This window comes from Microplitis mediator, chromosome 7, assembly GCF_029852145.1.
Source record: "Microplitis mediator isolate UGA2020A chromosome 7, iyMicMedi2.1, whole genome shotgun sequence".
NCBI classification, from domain to species: Eukaryota; Metazoa; Arthropoda; class Insecta; order Hymenoptera; family Braconidae; genus Microplitis; species Microplitis mediator.
The window spans coordinates 27,426,687-27,444,516 of NC_079975.1; positions in this window are offsets into that span (position 1 = coordinate 27,426,687).

Sequence of the window (17,830 nt, forward strand, 5' to 3'; positions counted from 1 at the left end):
GCTACTCTTCCTTAGAAACAATCGCCTTGAAATCGCGATCAAGGCTTCAGGAAGACGACGCGGAGGAATCCTGATTTTTCCTAATATTTCCTCATATGGATTTTAACTAAATTTTTTAGGACTTGCTATGGTTTCTTCAACTAGAGGACAGGATAATGTAGATAAAATGCTTTTATTGCTTTTGGATATTACCAAGAGGAGCAAAGTTAGGGGCCATTCTTCATAGAGAATTACAAAAAAGACCAATTTTCGTATTTTGTCAATTTCCATAAACGACACTTTTCGTGTTCTTCACCCTACCCTACAACTCCAAGGATCTCACTTTCTCGGAATGTTTGTAAGTTATTAGCAAGAATTTTCCAAGTGTAGCAAGTGTAGTAGGAAAGACCACAAAAAGTCCTGAGAAAAATTTATTTTTTGAGTTTCAACCCAAATAAGGATGGGTGGACATGGGTGGAGATGGGTGGAGATGCCAGTGTGAATTTTTTTGAAGAGTAGCCCATAACTCTTGCCCTGTTGGGAATAGCCCAACACAATATTAACGTTTTTTGTTCCTTATGGTGTCCTGTAGTAGGAAAGACCACAAAAAGTCCTGAGAAAAATTTATTTTTTGAGTTTCAACCCAAATAAGGATGGGTGGACATGGGTGGAGATGGGTGGAGATGCCAGTGTGAATTTTTTTGAAGAGTAGCCCATAACTCTTGCCCTGTTGGGAATAACCCAACACAATATTAACGTTTTTTGTTTCTTATGGTGTCCTGTAGTAGGGAAGACCACAAAAAGTCCTGAGAAAAATTTATTTTTTGAGTTTCAACCCAAATAAGGATGGGTGGACATGGGTGGAGATGGGTGGAGATGCCAGTGTGAATTTTTTTGAAGAGTAGCCCATAACTCTTGCCCTGTTGGGAATAACCCAACACAATATTAACGTTTTTTGTTTCTTATGGTGTCCTGTAGTAGGGAAGACCACAAAAAGTCCTGAGAAAAATTTATTTTTTGAGTTTCAACCCAAATAAGGATGGGTGGACATGGGTGGAGATGGGTGGAGATGCCAGTGTGAATTTTTTTGAAGAGTAGCCCATAACTCTTGCCCTGTTGGGAATAGCCCAACACAATATTAACGTTTTTTGTTCCTTATGGTGTCCTGTAGTAGGAAAGACCACAAAAAGTCCTGAGAAAAATTTATTTTTTGAGTTTCAACCCAAATAAGGATGGGTGGACATGGGTGGGGATGGGTGGAGATGCCAGTGTGAATTTTTTCGAAGAGTAGCCCATAACTCTTGCCCGGTTGGGAATAGCCCAACACAATATCAACGTTTTTTGTTCCTTATGGTGTCGTGTAGTAGGAAAGACCACAAAAAGTCCTGAGAAAAATTTATTTTTTGAGTTTCAACCCAAATAAGGATGAGTGGACATGGGTGGAGATGGGTGGAGATGCCAGTGTGAATTTTTTCGAAGAGTAGCCCATAACTCTTGCCCGGTTGGGAATAGCCCAACACAATATCAACGTTTTTTGTTCCTTATGGTGTCGTGTAGTAGGAAAGACCACAAAAAGTCCTGAGAAAAATTTATTTTTTGAGTTTCAACCCAAATAAGGATGGGTGGACATGGGTGGAGATGGGTGGAGATGCCAGTGTGAATTTTTTTGAAGAGTAGCCCATAACTCTTGCCCTGTTGGGAATAGCCCAACACAATATTAACGTTTTTTGTTCCTTATGGTGTCCTGTAGTAGGAAAGACCACAAAAAGTCCTGAGAAAAATTTATTTTTTGAGTTTCAACCCAAATAAGGATGGGTGGACATGGGTGGAGATGGGTGGAGATGCCAGTGTGAATTTTTTTGAAGAGTAGCCCATAACTCTTGCCCTGTTGGGAATAGCCCAACACAATATTAACGTTTTTTGTTCCTTATGGTGTCCTGTAGTAGGAAAGACCACAAAAAGTCCTGAGAAAAATTTATTTTTTGAGTTTCAACCCAAATAAGGATGGGTGGACATGGGTGGAGATGGGTGGAGATGCCAGTGTGAATTTTTTTGAAGAGTAGCCCATAACTCTTGCCCTGTTGGGAATAACCCAACACAATATTAACGTTTTTTGTTTCTTATGGTGTCCTGTAGTAGGGAAGACCACAAAAAGTCCTGAGAAAAATTTATTTTTTGAGTTTCAACCCAAATAAGGATGGGTGGACATGGGTGGAGATGGGTGGAGATGCCAGTGTGAATTTTTTTGAAGAGTAGCCCATAACTCTTGCCCTGTTGGGAATAACCCAACACAATATTAACGTTTTTTGTTTCTTATGGTGTCCTGTAGTAGGGAAGACCACAAAAAGTCCTGAGAAAAATTTATTTTTTGAGTTTCAACCCAAATAAGGATGGGTGGACATGGGTGGAGATGGGTGGAGATGCCAGTGTGAATTTTTTTGAAGAGTAGCCCATAACTCTTGCCCTGTTGGGAATAGCCCAACACAATATTAACGTTTTTTGTTCCTTATGGTGTCCTGTAGTAGGAAAGACCACAAAAAGTCCTGAGAAAAATTTATTTTTTGAGTTTCAACCCAAATAAGGATGGGTGGACATGGGTGGGGATGGGTGGAGATGCCAGTGTGAATTTTTTCGAAGAGTAGCCCATAACTCTTGCCCGGTTGGGAATAGCCCAACACAATATCAACGTTTTTTGTTCCTTATGGTGTCGTGTAGTAGGAAAGACCACAAAAAGTCCTGAGAAAAATTTATTTTTTGAGTTTCAACCCAAATAAGGATGAGTGGACATGGGTGGAGATGGGTGGAGATGCCAGTGTGAATTTTTTCGAAGAGTAGCCCATAACTCTTGCCCGGTTGGGAATAGCCCAACACAATATCAACGTTTTTTGTTCCTTATGGTGTCGTGTAGTAGGAAAGACCACAAAAAGTCCTGAGAAAAATTTATTTTTTGAGTTTCAACCCAAATAAGGATGGGTGGACATGGGTGGAGATGGGTGGAGATGCCAGTGTGAATTTTTTTGAAGAGTAGCCCATAACTCTTGCCCTGTTGGGAATAACCCAACACAATATTAACGTTTTTTGTTTCTTATGGTGTCCTGTAGTAGGGAAGACCACAAAAAGTCCTGAGAAAAATTTATTTTTTGAGTTTCAACCCAAATAAGGATGGGTGGACATGGGTGGAGATGGGTGGAGATGCCAGTGTGAATTTTTTTGAAGAGTAGCCCATAACTCTTGCCCTGTTGGGAATAACCCAACACAATATTAACGTTTTTTGTTTCTTATGGTGTCCTGTAGTAGGGAAGACCACAAAAAGTCCTGAGAAAAATTTATTTTTTGAGTTTCAACCCAAATAAGGATGGGTGGACATGGGTGGAGATGGGTGGAGATGCCAGTGTGAATTTTTTTGAAGAGTAGCCCATAACTCTTGCCCTGTTGGGAATAGCCCAACACAATATTAACGTTTTTTGTTCCTTATGGTGTCCTGTAGTAGGAAAGACCACAAAAAGTCCTGAGAAAAATTTATTTTTTGAGTTTCAACCCAAATAAGGATGGGTGGACATGGGTGGAGATGGGTGGAGATGCCAGTGTGAATTTTTATGAAGAGTAGCCCATAACTCTTGCCCTGTTGGGAATAACCCAACACAATATTAACGTTTTTTGTTTCTTATGGTGTCCTGTAGTAGGGAAGACCACAAAAAGTCCTGAGAAAAATTTATTTTTTGAGTTTCAACCCAAATAAGGATGGGTGGACATGGGTGGAGATGGGTGGAGATGCCAGTGTGAATTTTTTTGAAGAGTAGCCCATAACTCTTGCCCTGTTGGGAATAACCCAACACAATATTAACGTTTTTTGTTTCTTATGGTGTCCTGTAGTAGGGAAGACCACAAAAAGTCCTGAGAAAAATTTATTTTTTGAGTTTCAACCCAAATAAGGATGGGTGGACATGGGTGGAGATGGGTGGAGATGCCAGTGTGAATTTTTTTGAAGAGTAGCCCATAACTCTTGCCCTGTTGGGAATAGCCCAACACAATATTAACGTTTTTTGTTCCTTATGGTGTCCTGTAGTAGGAAAGACCACAAAAAGTCCTGAGAAAAATTTATTTTTTGAGTTTCAACCCAAATAAGGATGGGTGGACATGGGTGGGGATGGGTGGAGATGCCAGTGTGAATTTTTTCGAAGAGTAGCCCATAACTCTTGCCCGGTTGGGAATAGCCCAACACAATATCAACGTTTTTTGTTCCTTATGGTGTCGTGTAGTAGGAAAGACCACAAAAAGTCCTGAGAAAAATTTATTTTTTGAGTTTCAACCCAAATAAGGATGAGTGGACATGGGTGGAGATGGGTGGAGATGCCAGTGTGAATTTTTTCGAAGAGTAGCCCATAACTCTTGCCCGGTTGGGAATAGCCCAACACAATATCAACGTTTTTTGTTCCTTATGGTGTCGTGTAGTAGGAAAGACCACAAAAAGTCCTGAGAAAAATTTATTTTTTGAGTTTCAACCCAAATAAGGATGGGTGGACATGGGTGGAGATGGGTGGAGATGCCAGTGTGAATTTTTTTGAAGAGTAGCCCATAACTCTTGCCCTGTTGGGAATAACCCAACACAATATTAACGTTTTTTGTTTCTTATGGTGTCCTGTAGTAGGGAAGACCACAAAAAGTCCTGAGAAAAATTTATTTTTTGAGTTTCAACCCAAATAAGGATGGGTGGACATGGGTGGAGATGGGTGGAGATGCCAGTGTGAATTTTTTTGAAGAGTAGCCCATAACTCTTGCCCTGTTGGGAATAACCCAACACAATATTAACGTTTTTTGTTTCTTATGGTGTCCTGTAGTAGGGAAGACCACAAAAAGTCCTGAGAAAAATTTATTTTTTGAGTTTCAACCCAAATAAGGATGGGTGGACATGGGTGGAGATGGGTGGAGATGCCAGTGTGAATTTTTTTGAAGAGTAGCCCATAACTCTTGCCCTGTTGGGAATAGCCCAACACAATATTAACGTTTTTTGTTCCTTATGGTGTCCTGTAGTAGGAAAGACCACAAAAAGTCCTGAGAAAAATTTATTTTTTGAGTTTCAACCCAAATAAGGATGGGTGGACATGGGTGGAGATGGGTGGAGATGCCAGTGTGAATTTTTTTGAAGAGTAGCCCATAACTCTTGCCCTGTTGGGAATAACCCAACACAATATTAACGTTTTTTGTTTCTTATGGTGTCCTGTAGTAGGGAAGACCACAAAAAGTCCTGAGAAAAATTTATTTTTTGAGTTTCAACCCAAATAAGGATGGGTGGACATGGGTGGAGATGGGTGGAGATGCCAGTGTGAATTTTTTTGAAGAGTAGCCCATAACTCTTGCCCTGTTGGGAATAACCCAACACAATATTAACGTTTTTTGTTTCTTATGGTGTCCTGTAGTAGGGAAGACCACAAAAAGTCCTGAGAAAAATTTATTTTTTGAGTTTCAACCCAAATAAGGATGGGTGGACATGGGTGGAGATGGGTGGAGATGCCAGTGTGAATTTTTTTGAAGAGTAGCCCATAACTCTTGCCCTGTTGGGAATAGCCCAACACAATATTAACGTTTTTTGTTCCTTATGGTGTCCTGTAGTAGGAAAGACCACAAAAAGTCCTGAGAAAAATTTATTTTTTGAGTTTCAACCCAAATAAGGATGGGTGGACATGGGTGGGGATGGGTGGAGATGCCAGTGTGAATTTTTTCGAAGAGTAGCCCATAACTCTTGCCCGGTTGGGAATAGCCCAACACAATATCAACGTTTTTTGTTCCTTATGGTGTCGTGTAGTAGGAAAGACCACAAAAAGTCCTGAGAAAAATTTATTTTTTGAGTTTCAACCCAAATAAGGATGAGTGGACATGGGTGGAGATGGGTGGAGATGCCAGTGTGAATTTTTTCGAAGAGTAGCCCATAACTCTTGCCCGGTTGGGAATAGCCCAACACAATATCAACGTTTTTTGTTCCTTATGGTGTCGTGTAGTAGGAAAGACCACAAAAAGTCCTGAGAAAAATTTATTTTTTGAGTTTCAACCCAAATAAGGATGGGTGGACATGGGTGGAGATGGGTGGAGATGCCAGTGTGAATTTTTTTGAAGAGTAGCCCATAACTCTTGCCCTGTTGGGAATAACCCAACACAATATTAACGTTTTTTGTTTCTTATGGTGTCCTGTAGTAGGGAAGACCACAAAAAGTCCTGAGAAAAATTTATTTTTTGAGTTTCAACCCAAATAAGGATGGGTGGACATGGGTGGAGATGGGTGGAGATGCCAGTGTGAATTTTTTTGAAGAGTAGCCCATAACTCTTGCCCTGTTGGGAATAACCCAACACAATATTAACGTTTTTTGTTTCTTATGGTGTCCTGTAGTAGGGAAGACCACAAAAAGTCCTGAGAAAAATTTATTTTTTGAGTTTCAACCCAAATAAGGATGGGTGGACATGGGTGGAGATGGGTGGAGATGCCAGTGTGAATTTTTTTGAAGAGTAGCCCATAACTCTTGCCCTGTTGGGAATAGCCCAACACAATATTAACGTTTTTTGTTTCTTATGGTGTCCTGTAGTAGGAAAGACCACAAAAAGTCCTGAGAAAAATTTATTTTTTGAGTTTCAACCCAAATAAGGATGGGTGGACATGGGTGGAGATGGGTGGAGATGCCAGTGTGAATTTTTTTGAAGAGTAGCCCATAACTCTTGCCCTGTTGGGAATAACCCAACACAATATTAACGTTTTTTGTTTCTTATGGTGTCCTGTAGTAGGAAAGACCACAAAAAGTCCTGAGAAAAATTTATTTTTTGAGTTTCAACCCAAATAAGGATGGGTGGACATGGGTGGAGATGGGTGGAGATGCCAGTGTGAATTTTTTTGAAGAGTAGCCCATAACTCTTGCCCTGTTGGGAATAGCCCAACACAATATTAACGTTTTTTGTTTCTTATGGTGTCCTGTAGTAGGAAAGACCACAAAAAGTCCTGAGAAAAATTTATTTTTTGAGTTTCAACCCAAATAAGGATGGGTGGACATGGGTGGAGATGGGTGGAGATGCCAGTGTGAATTTTTTTGAAGAGTAGCCCATAACTCTTGCCCTGTTGGGAATAACCCAACACAATATTAACGTTTTTTGTTTCTTATGGTGTCCTGTAGTAGGGAAGACCACAAAAAGTCCTGAGAAAAATTTATTTTTTGAGTTTCAACCCAAATAAGGATGGGTGGACATGGGTGGAGATGGGTGGAGATGCCAGTGTGAATTTTTTTGAAGAGTAGCCCATAACTCTTGCCCTGTTGGGAATAGCCCAACACAATATTAACGTTTTTTGTTCCTTATGGTGTCCTGTAGTAGGAAAGACCACAAAAAGTCCTGAGAAAAATTTATTTTTTGAGTTTCAACCCAAATAAGGATGGGTGGACATGGGTGGAGATGGGTGGAGATGCCAGTGTGAATTTTTTTGAAGAGTAGCCCATAACTCTTGCCCTGTTGGGAATAACCCAACACAATATTAACGTTTTTTGTTTCTTATGGTGTCCTGTAGTAGGGAAGACCACAAAAAGTCCTGAGAAAAATTTATTTTTTGAGTTTCAACCCAAATAAGGATGGGTGGACATGGGTGGAGATGGGTGGAGATGCCAGTGTGAATTTTTTTGAAGAGTAGCCCATAACTCTTGCCCTGTTGGGAATAGCCCAACACAATATTAACGTTTTTTGTTCCTTATGGTGTCCTGTAGTAGGAAAGACCACAAAAAGTCCTGAGAAAAATTTATTTTTTGAGTTTCAACCCAAATAAGGATGGGTGGACATGGGTGGAGATGGGTGGAGATGCCAGTGTGAATTTTTTTGAAGAGTAGCCCATAACTCTTGCCCTGTTGGGAATAACCCAACACAATATTAACGTTTTTTGTTTCTTATGGTGTCCTGTAGTAGGGAAGACCACAAAAAGTCCTGAGAAAAATTTATTTTTTGAGTTTCAACCCAAATAAGGATGGGTGGACATGGGTGGAGATGGGTGGAGATGCCAGTGTGAATTTTTTTGAAGAGTAGCCCATAACTCTTGCCCTGTTGGGAATAGCCCAACACAATATTAACGTTTTTTGTTCCTTATGGTGTCCTGTAGTAGGAAAGACCACAAAAAGTCCTGAGAAAAATTTATTTTTTGAGTTTCAACCCAAATAAGGATGGGTGGACATGGGTGGAGATGGGTGGAGATGCCAGTGTGAATTTTTTTGAAGAGTAGCCCATAACTCTTGCCCTGTTGGGAATAACCCAACACAATATTAACGTTTTTTGTTTCTTATGGTGTCCTGTAGTAGGGAAGACCACAAAAAGTCCTGAGAAAAATTTATTTTTTGAGTTTCAACCCAAATAAGGATGGGTGGACATGGGTGGAGATGGGTGGAGATGCCAGTGTGAATTTTTTTGAAGAGTAGCCCATAACTCTTGCCCTGTTGGGAATAGCCCAACACAATATTAACGTTTTTTGTTCCTTATGGTGTCCTGTAGTAGGAAAGACCACAAAAAGTCCTGAGAAAAATTTATTTTTTGAGTTTCAACCCAAATAAGGATGGGTGGACATGGGTGGAGATGGGTGGAGATGCCAGTGTGAATTTTTTTGAAGAGTAGCCCATAACTCTTGCCCTGTTGGGAATAGCCCAACACAATATTAACGTTTTTTGTTCCTTATGGTGTCCTGTAGTAGGAAAGACCACAAAAAGTCCTGAGAAAAATTTATTTTTTGAGTTTCAACCCAAATAAGGATGGGTGGACATGGGTGGAGATGGGTGGAGATGCCAGTGTGAATTTTTTTGAAGAGTAGCCCATAACTCTTGCCCTGTTGGGAATAACCCAACACAATATTAACGTTTTTTGTTTCTTATGGTGTCCTGTAGTAGGGAAGACCACAAAAAGTCCTGAGAAAAATTTATTTTTTGAGTTTCAACCCAAATAAGGATGGGTGGACATGGGTGGAGATGGGTGGAGATGCCAGTGTGAATTTTTTTGAAGAGTAGCCCATAACTCTTGCCCTGTTGGGAATAACCCAACACAATATTAACGTTTTTTGTTTCTTATGGTGTCCTGTAGTAGGGAAGACCACAAAAAGTCCTGAGAAAAATTTATTTTTTGAGTTTCAACCCAAATAAGGATGGGTGGACATGGGTGGAGATGGGTGGAGATGCCAGTGTGAATTTTTTTGAAGAGTAGCCCATAACTCTTGCCCTGTTGGGAATAACCCAACACAATATTAACGTTTTTTGTTTCTTATGGTGTCCTGTAGTAGGGAAGACCACAAAAAGTCCTGAGAAAAATTTATTTTTTGAGTTTCAACCCAAATAAGGATGGGTGGACATGGGTGGAGATGGGTGGAGATGCCAGTGTGAATTTTTTTGAAGAGTAGCCCATAACTCTTGCCCTGTTGGGAATAGCCCAACACAATATGAACGTTTTTTGTTCCTTATGGTGTCCTGTAGTAGGAAAGACCACAAAAAGTCCTGAGAAAAATTTATTTTTTGAGTTTCAACCCAAATAAGGATGGGTGGACATGGGTGGAGATGGGTGGAGATGCCAGTGTGAATTTTTTTGAAGAGTAGCCCATAACTCTTGCCCTGTTGGGAATAACCCAACACAATATTAACGTTTTTTGTTTCTTATGGTGTCCTGTAGTAGGGAAGACCACAAAAAGTCCTGAGAAAAATTTATTTTTTGAGTTTCAACCCAAATAAGGATGGGTGGACATGGGTGGAGATGGGTGGAGATGCCAGTGTGAATTTTTTTGAAGAGTAGCCCATAACTCTTGCCCTGTTGGGAATAGCCCAACACAATATTAACGTTTTTTGTTCCTTATGGTGTCCTGTAGTAGGAAAGACCACAAAAAGTCCTGAGAAAAATTTATTTTTTGAGTTTCAACCCAAATAAGGATGGGTGGACATGGGTGGAGATGGGTGGAGATGCCAGTGTGAATTTTTTTGAAGAGTAGCCCATAACTCTTGCCCTGTTGGGAATAACCCAACACAATATTAACGTTTTTTGTTTCTTATGGTGTCCTGTAGTAGGGAAGACCACAAAAAGTCCTGAGAAAAATTTATTTTTTGAGTTTCAACCCAAATAAGGATGGGTGGACATGGGTGGAGATGGGTGGAGATGCCAGTGTGAATTTTTTTGAAGAGTAGCCCATAACTCTTGCCCTGTTGGGAATAACCCAACACAATATTAACGTTTTTTGTTTCTTATGGTGTCCTGTAGTAGGGAAGACCACAAAAAGTCCTGAGAAAAATTTATTTTTTGAGTTTCAACCCAAATAAGGATGGGTGGACATGGGTGGAGATGGGTGGAGATGCCAGTGTGAATTTTTTTGAAGAGTAGCCCATAACTCTTGCCCTGTTGGGAATAGCCCAACACAATATTAACGTTTTTTGTTCCTTATGGTGTCCTGTAGTAGGAAAGACCACAAAAAGTCCTGAGAAAAATTTATTTTTTGAGTTTCAACCCAAATAAGGATGGGTGGACATGGGTGGAGATGGGTGGAGATGCCAGTGTGAATTTTTTTGAAGAGTAGCCCATAACTCTTGCCCTGTTGGGAATAACCCAACACAATATTAACGTTTTTTGTTTCTTATGGTGTCCTGTAGTAGGGAAGACCACAAAAAGTCCTGAGAAAAATTTATTTTTTGAGTTTCAACCCAAATAAGGATGGGTGGACATGGGTGGAGATGGGTGGAGATGCCAGTGTGAATTTTTTTGAAGAGTAGCCCATAACTCTTGCCCTGTTGGGAATAGCCCAACACAATATTAACGTTTTTTGTTCCTTATGGTGTCCTGTAGTAGGAAAGACCACAAAAAGTCCTGAGAAAAATTTATTTTTTGAGTTTCAACCCAAATAAGGATGGGTGGACATGGGTGGAGATGGGTGGAGATGCCAGTGTGAATTTTTTTGAAGAGTAGCCCATAACTCTTGCCCTGTTGGGAATAGCCCAACACAATATTAACGTTTTTTGTTCCTTATGGTGTCCTGTAGTAGGAAAGACCACAAAAAGTCCTGAGAAAAATTTATTTTTTGAGTTTCAACCCAAATAAGGATGGGTGGACATGGGTGGAGATGGGTGGAGATGCCAGTGTGAATTTTTTTGAAGAGTAGCCCATAACTCTTGCCCTGTTAGGAATAACCCAACACAATATTAACGTTTTTTGTTTCTTATGGTGTCCTGTAGTAGGGAAGACCACAAAAAGTCCTGAGAAAAATTTATTTTTTGAGTTTCAACCCAAATAAGGATGGGTGGACATGGGTGGAGATGGGTGGAGATGCCAGTGTGAATTTTTTTGAAGAGTAGCCCATAACTCTTGCCCTGTTGGGAATAACCCAACACAATATTAACGTTTTTTGTTTCTTATGGTGTCCTGTAGTAGGGAAGACCACAAAAAGTCCTGAGAAAAATTTATTTTTTGAGTTTCAACCCAAATAAGGATGGGTGGACATGGGTGGAGATGGGTGGAGATGCCAGTGTGAATTTTTTTGAAGAGTAGCCCATAACTCTTGCCCTGTTGGGAATAACCCAACACAATATTAACGTTTTTTGTTTCTTATGGTGTCCTGTAGTAGGGAAGACCACAAAAAGTCCTGAGAAAAATTTATTTTTTGAGTTTCAACCCAAATAAGGATGGGTGGACATGGGTGGAGATGGGTGGAGATGCCAGTGTGAATTTTTTTGAAGAGTAGCCCATAACTCTTGCCCTGTTGGGAATAGCCCAACACAATATTAACGTTTTTTGTTCCTTATGGTGTCCTGTAGTAGGAAAGACCACAAAAAGTCCTGAGAAAAATTTATTTTTTGAGTTTCAACCCAAATAAGGATGGGTGGACATGGGTGGAGATGGGTGGAGATGCCAGTGTGAATTTTTTTGAAGAGTAGCCCATAACTCTTGCCCTGTTGGGAATAACCCAACACAATATTAACGTTTTTTGTTTCTTATGGTGTCCTGTAGTAGGGAAGACCACAAAAAGTCCTGAGAAAAATTTATTTTTTGAGTTTCAACCCAAATAAGGATGGGTGGACATGGGTGGAGATGGGTGGAGATGCCAGTGTGAATTTTTTTGAAGAGTAGCCCATAACTCTTGCCCTGTTGGGAATAGCCCAACACAATATTGACGTTTTTTGTTCCTTATGGTGTCCTGTAGTAGGAAAGACCACAAAAAGTCCTGAGAAAAATTTATTTTTTGAGTTTCAACCCAAATAAGGATGGGTGGACATGGGTGGGGATGGGTGGAGATGCCAGTGTGAATTTTTTTGAAGAGTAGCCCATAACTCTTGCCCTGTTGGGAATAGCCCAACACAATATTAACGTTTTTTGTTCCTTATGGTGTCCTGTAGTAGGAAAGACCACAAAAAGTCCTGAGAAAAATTTATTTTTTGAGTTTCAACCCAAATAAGGATGGGTGGACATGGGTGGAGATGGGTGGAGATGCCAGTGTGAATTTTTTTGAAGAGTAGCCCATAACTCTTGCCCTGTTGAGAATAGCCCAACACAATATTAACGTTTTTTGTTCCTTATGGTGTCCTGTAGTAGGGAAGACCACAAAAAGTCCTGAGGAAAATTTATTTTTTGAGTTTAGACTCATATAAGGATGGGTGGACATGGGTGGAGATGGGTGGAGATTCCAGTATAAATTCTTTTGAAGAGTAGCCCATAACTCTTGCCCTGTTGGGAATAGCCCAACACAATAGTAACGTTTTTTGTTCCTTATGGTGTCCTGTAGTAGGAAAGACCACAAAAAGTCCTGAGAAAAATTTATTTTTTGAGTTTCAACCCAAATAAGGATGGGTGGACATGGGTGGAGATGGGTGGAGATGCCAGTGTGAATTTTTTTGAAGAGTAGCCCATAACTCTTGCCCTGTTGGGAATAGCCCAACACAATATTAACGTTTTTTGTTTCTTATGGTGTCCTGTAGTAGGGAAGACTACAAAAAGTCCTGAGAAAAATTTATTTTTTGAGTTTCAACCCAAATAAGGATGGGTGGACATGGGTGGAGATGGGTGGAGATGCCAGTGTGAATTTTTTTGAAGAGTAGCCCATAACTCTTGCCCTGTTGGGAATAGCCCAACACAATATTAACGTTTTTTGTTTCTTATGGTGTCCTGTAGTAGGGAAGACCACAAAAAGTCCTGAGAAAAATTTATTTTTTGAGTTTCAACCCAAATAAGGATGGGTGGACATGGGTGGAGATGGGTGGAGATGCCAGTGTGAATTTTTTTGAAGAGTAGCCCATAACTCTTGCCCTGTTGGGAATAGCCCAACACAATATTAACGTTTTTTGTTCCTTATGGTGTCCTGTAGTAGGAAAGACCACAAAAAGTCCTGAGTAAAATTTATTTTTTGAGTTTCAACCCAAATAAGGATGGGTGGACATGGGTGGAGATGGGTGGAGATGCCAGTATAAATTCTTTTGAAGAGTCGCCCATAACTCTTGCCCTGTTGGGAATAGCCCAACACAATAGTAACGTTTTTTGTTCCTTATGGTGTCCTGTAGTAGGAAAGACCACAAAAAGTCCTGAGAAAAATTTATTTTTTGAGTTTCAACCCAAATAAGGATGGGTGGAGATGGGTGGAGATGCCAGTGTGAATTTTTTTGAAGAGTAGCCCATAACTCTTGCCCTGTTGGGAATAGCCCAACACAATATTAACGTTTTTTGTTTCTTATGGTGTCCTGTAGTAGGAAAGACCACAAAAAGTCCTGAGAAAAATTTATTTTTTGAGTTTCAACCCAAATAAGGATGGGTGGAGATGGGTGGAGATGCCAGTGTGAATTTTTTTGAAGAGTAGCCCATAACTCTTGCCCGGTTGGGAATAGCCCAACACAATATCAACGTTTTTTGTTCCTTATGGTGTCGTGTAGTAGGAAAGACCACAAAAAGTCCTGAGAAAAATTTATTTTTTGAGTTTCAACCCAAATAAGGATGAGTGGACATGGGTGGAGATGGGTGGAGATGCCAGTGTGAATTTTTTCGAAGAGTAGCCCATAACTCTTGCCCGGTTGGGAATAGCCCAACACAATATCAACGTTTTTTGTTCCTTATGGTGTCGTGTAGTAGGAAAGACCACAAAAAGTCCTGAGAAAAATTTATTTTTTGAGTTTCAACCCAAATAAGGATGGGTGGACATGGGTGGAGATGGGTGGAGATGCCAGTGTGAATTTTTTTGAAGAGTAGCCCATAACTCTTGCCCTGTTGGGAATAACCCAACACAATATTAACGTTTTTTGTTTCTTATGGTGTCCTGTAGTAGGGAAGACCACAAAAAGTCCTGAGAAAAATTTATTTTTTGAGTTTCAACCCAAATAAGGATGGGTGGACATGGGTGGAGATGGGTGGAGATGCCAGTGTGAATTTTTTTGAAGAGTAGCCCATAACTCTTGCCCTGTTGGGAATAACCCAACACAATATTAACGTTTTTTGTTTCTTATGGTGTCCTGTAGTAGGGAAGACCACAAAAAGTCCTGAGAAAAATTTATTTTTTGAGTTTCAACCCAAATAAGGATGGGTGGACATGGGTGGAGATGGGTGGAGATGCCAGTGTGAATTTTTTTGAAGAGTAGCCCATAACTCTTGCCCTGTTGGGAATAGCCCAACACAATATTAACGTTTTTTGTTCCTTATGGTGTCCTGTAGTAGGAAAGACCACAAAAAGTCCTGAGAAAAATTTATTTTTTGAGTTTCAACCCAAATAAGGATGGGTGGACATGGGTGGAGATGGGTGGAGATGCCAGTGTGAATTTTTTTGAAGAGTAGCCCATAACTCTTGCCCTGTTGGGAATAGCCCAACACAATATTAACGTTTTTTGTTTCTTATGGTGTCCTGTAGTAGGAAAGACCACAAAAAGTCCTGAGAAAAATTTATTTTTTGAGTTTCAACCCAAATAAGGATGGGTGGACATGGGTGGAGATGGGTGGAGATGCCAGTGTGAATTTTTTTGAAGAGTAGCCCATAACTCTTGCCCTGTTGGGAATAACCCAACACAATATTAACGTTTTTTGTTTCTTATGGTGTCCTGTAGTAGGGAAGACCACAAAAAGTCCTGAGAAAAATTTATTTTTTGAGTTTCAACCCAAATAAGGATGGGTGGACATGGGTGGAGATGGGTGGAGATGCCAGTGTGAATTTTTTTGAAGAGTAGCCCATAACTCTTGCCCTGTTGGGAATAGCCCAACACAATATTAACGTTTTTTGTTCCTTATGGTGTCCTGTAGTAGGAAAGACCACAAAAAGTCCTGAGAAAAATTTATTTTTTGAGTTTCAACCCAAATAAGGATGGGTGGACATGGGTGGAGATGGGTGGAGATGCCAGTGTGAATTTTTTTGAAGAGTAGCCCATAACTCTTGCCCTGTTGGGAATAGCCCAACACAATATTAACGTTTTTTGTTTCTTATGGTGTCCTGTAGTAGGAAAGACCACAAAAAGTCCTGAGAAAAATTTATTTTTTGAGTTTCAACCCAAATAAGGATGGGTGGACATGGGTGGAGATGGGTGGAGATGCCAGTGTGAATTTTTTTGAAGAGTAGCCCATAACTCTTGCCCTGTTGGGAATAACCCAACACAATATTAACGTTTTTTGTTTCTTATGGTGTCCTGTAGTAGGGAAGACCACAAAAAGTCCTGAGAAAAATTTATTTTTTGAGTTTCAACCCAAATAAGGATGGGTGGACATGGGTGGAGATGGGTGGAGATGCCAGTGTGAATTTTTTTGAAGAGTAGCCCATAACTCTTGCCCTGTTGGGAATAGCCCAACACAATATTAACGTTTTTTGTTCCTTATGGTGTCCTGTAGTAGGAAAGACCACAAAAAGTCCTGAGAAAAATTTATTTTTTGAGTTTCAACCCAAATAAGGATGGGTGGACATGGGTGGAGATGGGTGGAGATGCCAGTGTGAATTTTTTTGAAGAGTAGCCCATAACTCTTGCCCTGTTGGGAATAACCCAACACAATATTAACGTTTTTTGTTTCTTATGGTGTCCTGTAGTAGGGAAGACCACAAAAAGTCCTGAGAAAAATTTATTTTTTGAGTTTCAACCCAAATAAGGATGGGTGGACATGGGTGGAGATGGGTGGAGATGCCAGTGTGAATTTTTTTGAAGAGTAGCCCATAACTCTTGCCCTGTTGGGAATAGCCCAACACAATATTAACGTTTTTTGTTCCTTATGGTGTCCTGTAGTAGGAAAGACCACAAAAAGTCCTGAGAAAAATTTATTTTTTGAGTTTCAACCCAAATAAGGATGGGTGGACATGGGTGGAGATGGGTGGAGATGCCAGTGTGAATTTTTTTGAAGAGTAGCCCATAACTCTTGCCCTGTTGGGAATAACCCAACACAATATTAACGTTTTTTGTTTCTTATGGTGTCCTGTAGTAGGGAAGACCACAAAAAGTCCTGAGAAAAATTTATTTTTTGAGTTTCAACCCAAATAAGGATGGGTGGACATGGGTGGAGATGGGTGGAGATGCCAGTGTGAATTTTTTTGAAGAGTAGCCCATAACTCTTGCCCTGTTGGGAATAGCCCAACACAATATTAACGTTTTTTGTTCCTTATGGTGTCCTGTAGTAGGAAAGACCACAAAAAGTCCTGAGAAAAATTTATTTTTTGAGTTTCAACCCAAATAAGGATGGGTGGACATGGGTGGAGATGGGTGGAGATGCCAGTGTGAATTTTTTTGAAGAGTAGCCCATAACTCTTGCCCTGTTGGGAATAACCCAACACAATATTAACGTTTTTTGTTTCTTATGGTGTCCTGTAGTAGGGAAGACCACAAAAAGTCCTGAGAAAAATTTATTTTTTGAGTTTCAACCCAAATAAGGATGGGTGGACATGGGTGGAGATGGGTGGAGATGCCAGTGTGAATTTTTTTGAAGAGTAGCCCATAACTCTTGCCCTGTTGGGAATAGCCCAACACAATATTAACGTTTTTTGTTCCTTATGGTGTCCTGTAGTAGGAAAGACCACAAAAAGTCCTGAGAAAAATTTATTTTTTGAGTTTCAACCCAAATAAGGATGGGTGGACATGGGTGGAGATGGGTGGAGATGCCAGTGTGAATTTTTTTGAAGAGTAGCCCATAACTCTTGCCCTGTTGGGAATAGCCCAACACAATATTAACGTTTTTTGTTCCTTATGGTGTCCTGTAGTAGGAAAGACCACAAAAAGTCCTGAGAAAAATTTATTTTTTGAGTTTCAACCCAAATAAGGATGGGTGGACATGGGTGGAGATGGGTGGAGATGCCAGTGTGAATTTTTTTGAAGAGTAGCCCATAACTCTTGCCCTGTTGGGAATAACCCAACACAATATTAACGTTTTTTGTTTCTTATGGTGTCCTGTAGTAGGGAAGACCACAAAAAGTCCTGAGAAAAATTTATTTTTTGAGTTTCAACCCAAATAAGGATGGGTGGACATGGGTGGAGATGGGTGGAGATGCCAGTGTGAATTTTTTTGAAGAGTAGCCCATAACTCTTGCCCTGTTGGGAATAACCCAACACAATATTAACGTTTTTTGTTTCTTATGGTGTCCTGTAGTAGGGAAGACCACAAAAAGTCCTGAGAAAAATTTATTTTTTGAGTTTCAACCCAAATAAGGATGGGTGGACATGGGTGGAGATGGGTGGAGATGCCAGTGTGAATTTTTTTGAAGAGTAGCCCATAACTCTTGCCCTGTTGGGAATAACCCAACACAATATTAACGTTTTTTGTTTCTTATGGTGTCCTGTAGTAGGGAAGACCACAAAAAGTCCTGAGAAAAATTTATTTTTTGAGTTTCAACCCAAATAAGGATGGGTGGACATGGGTGGAGATGGGTGGAGATGCCAGTGTG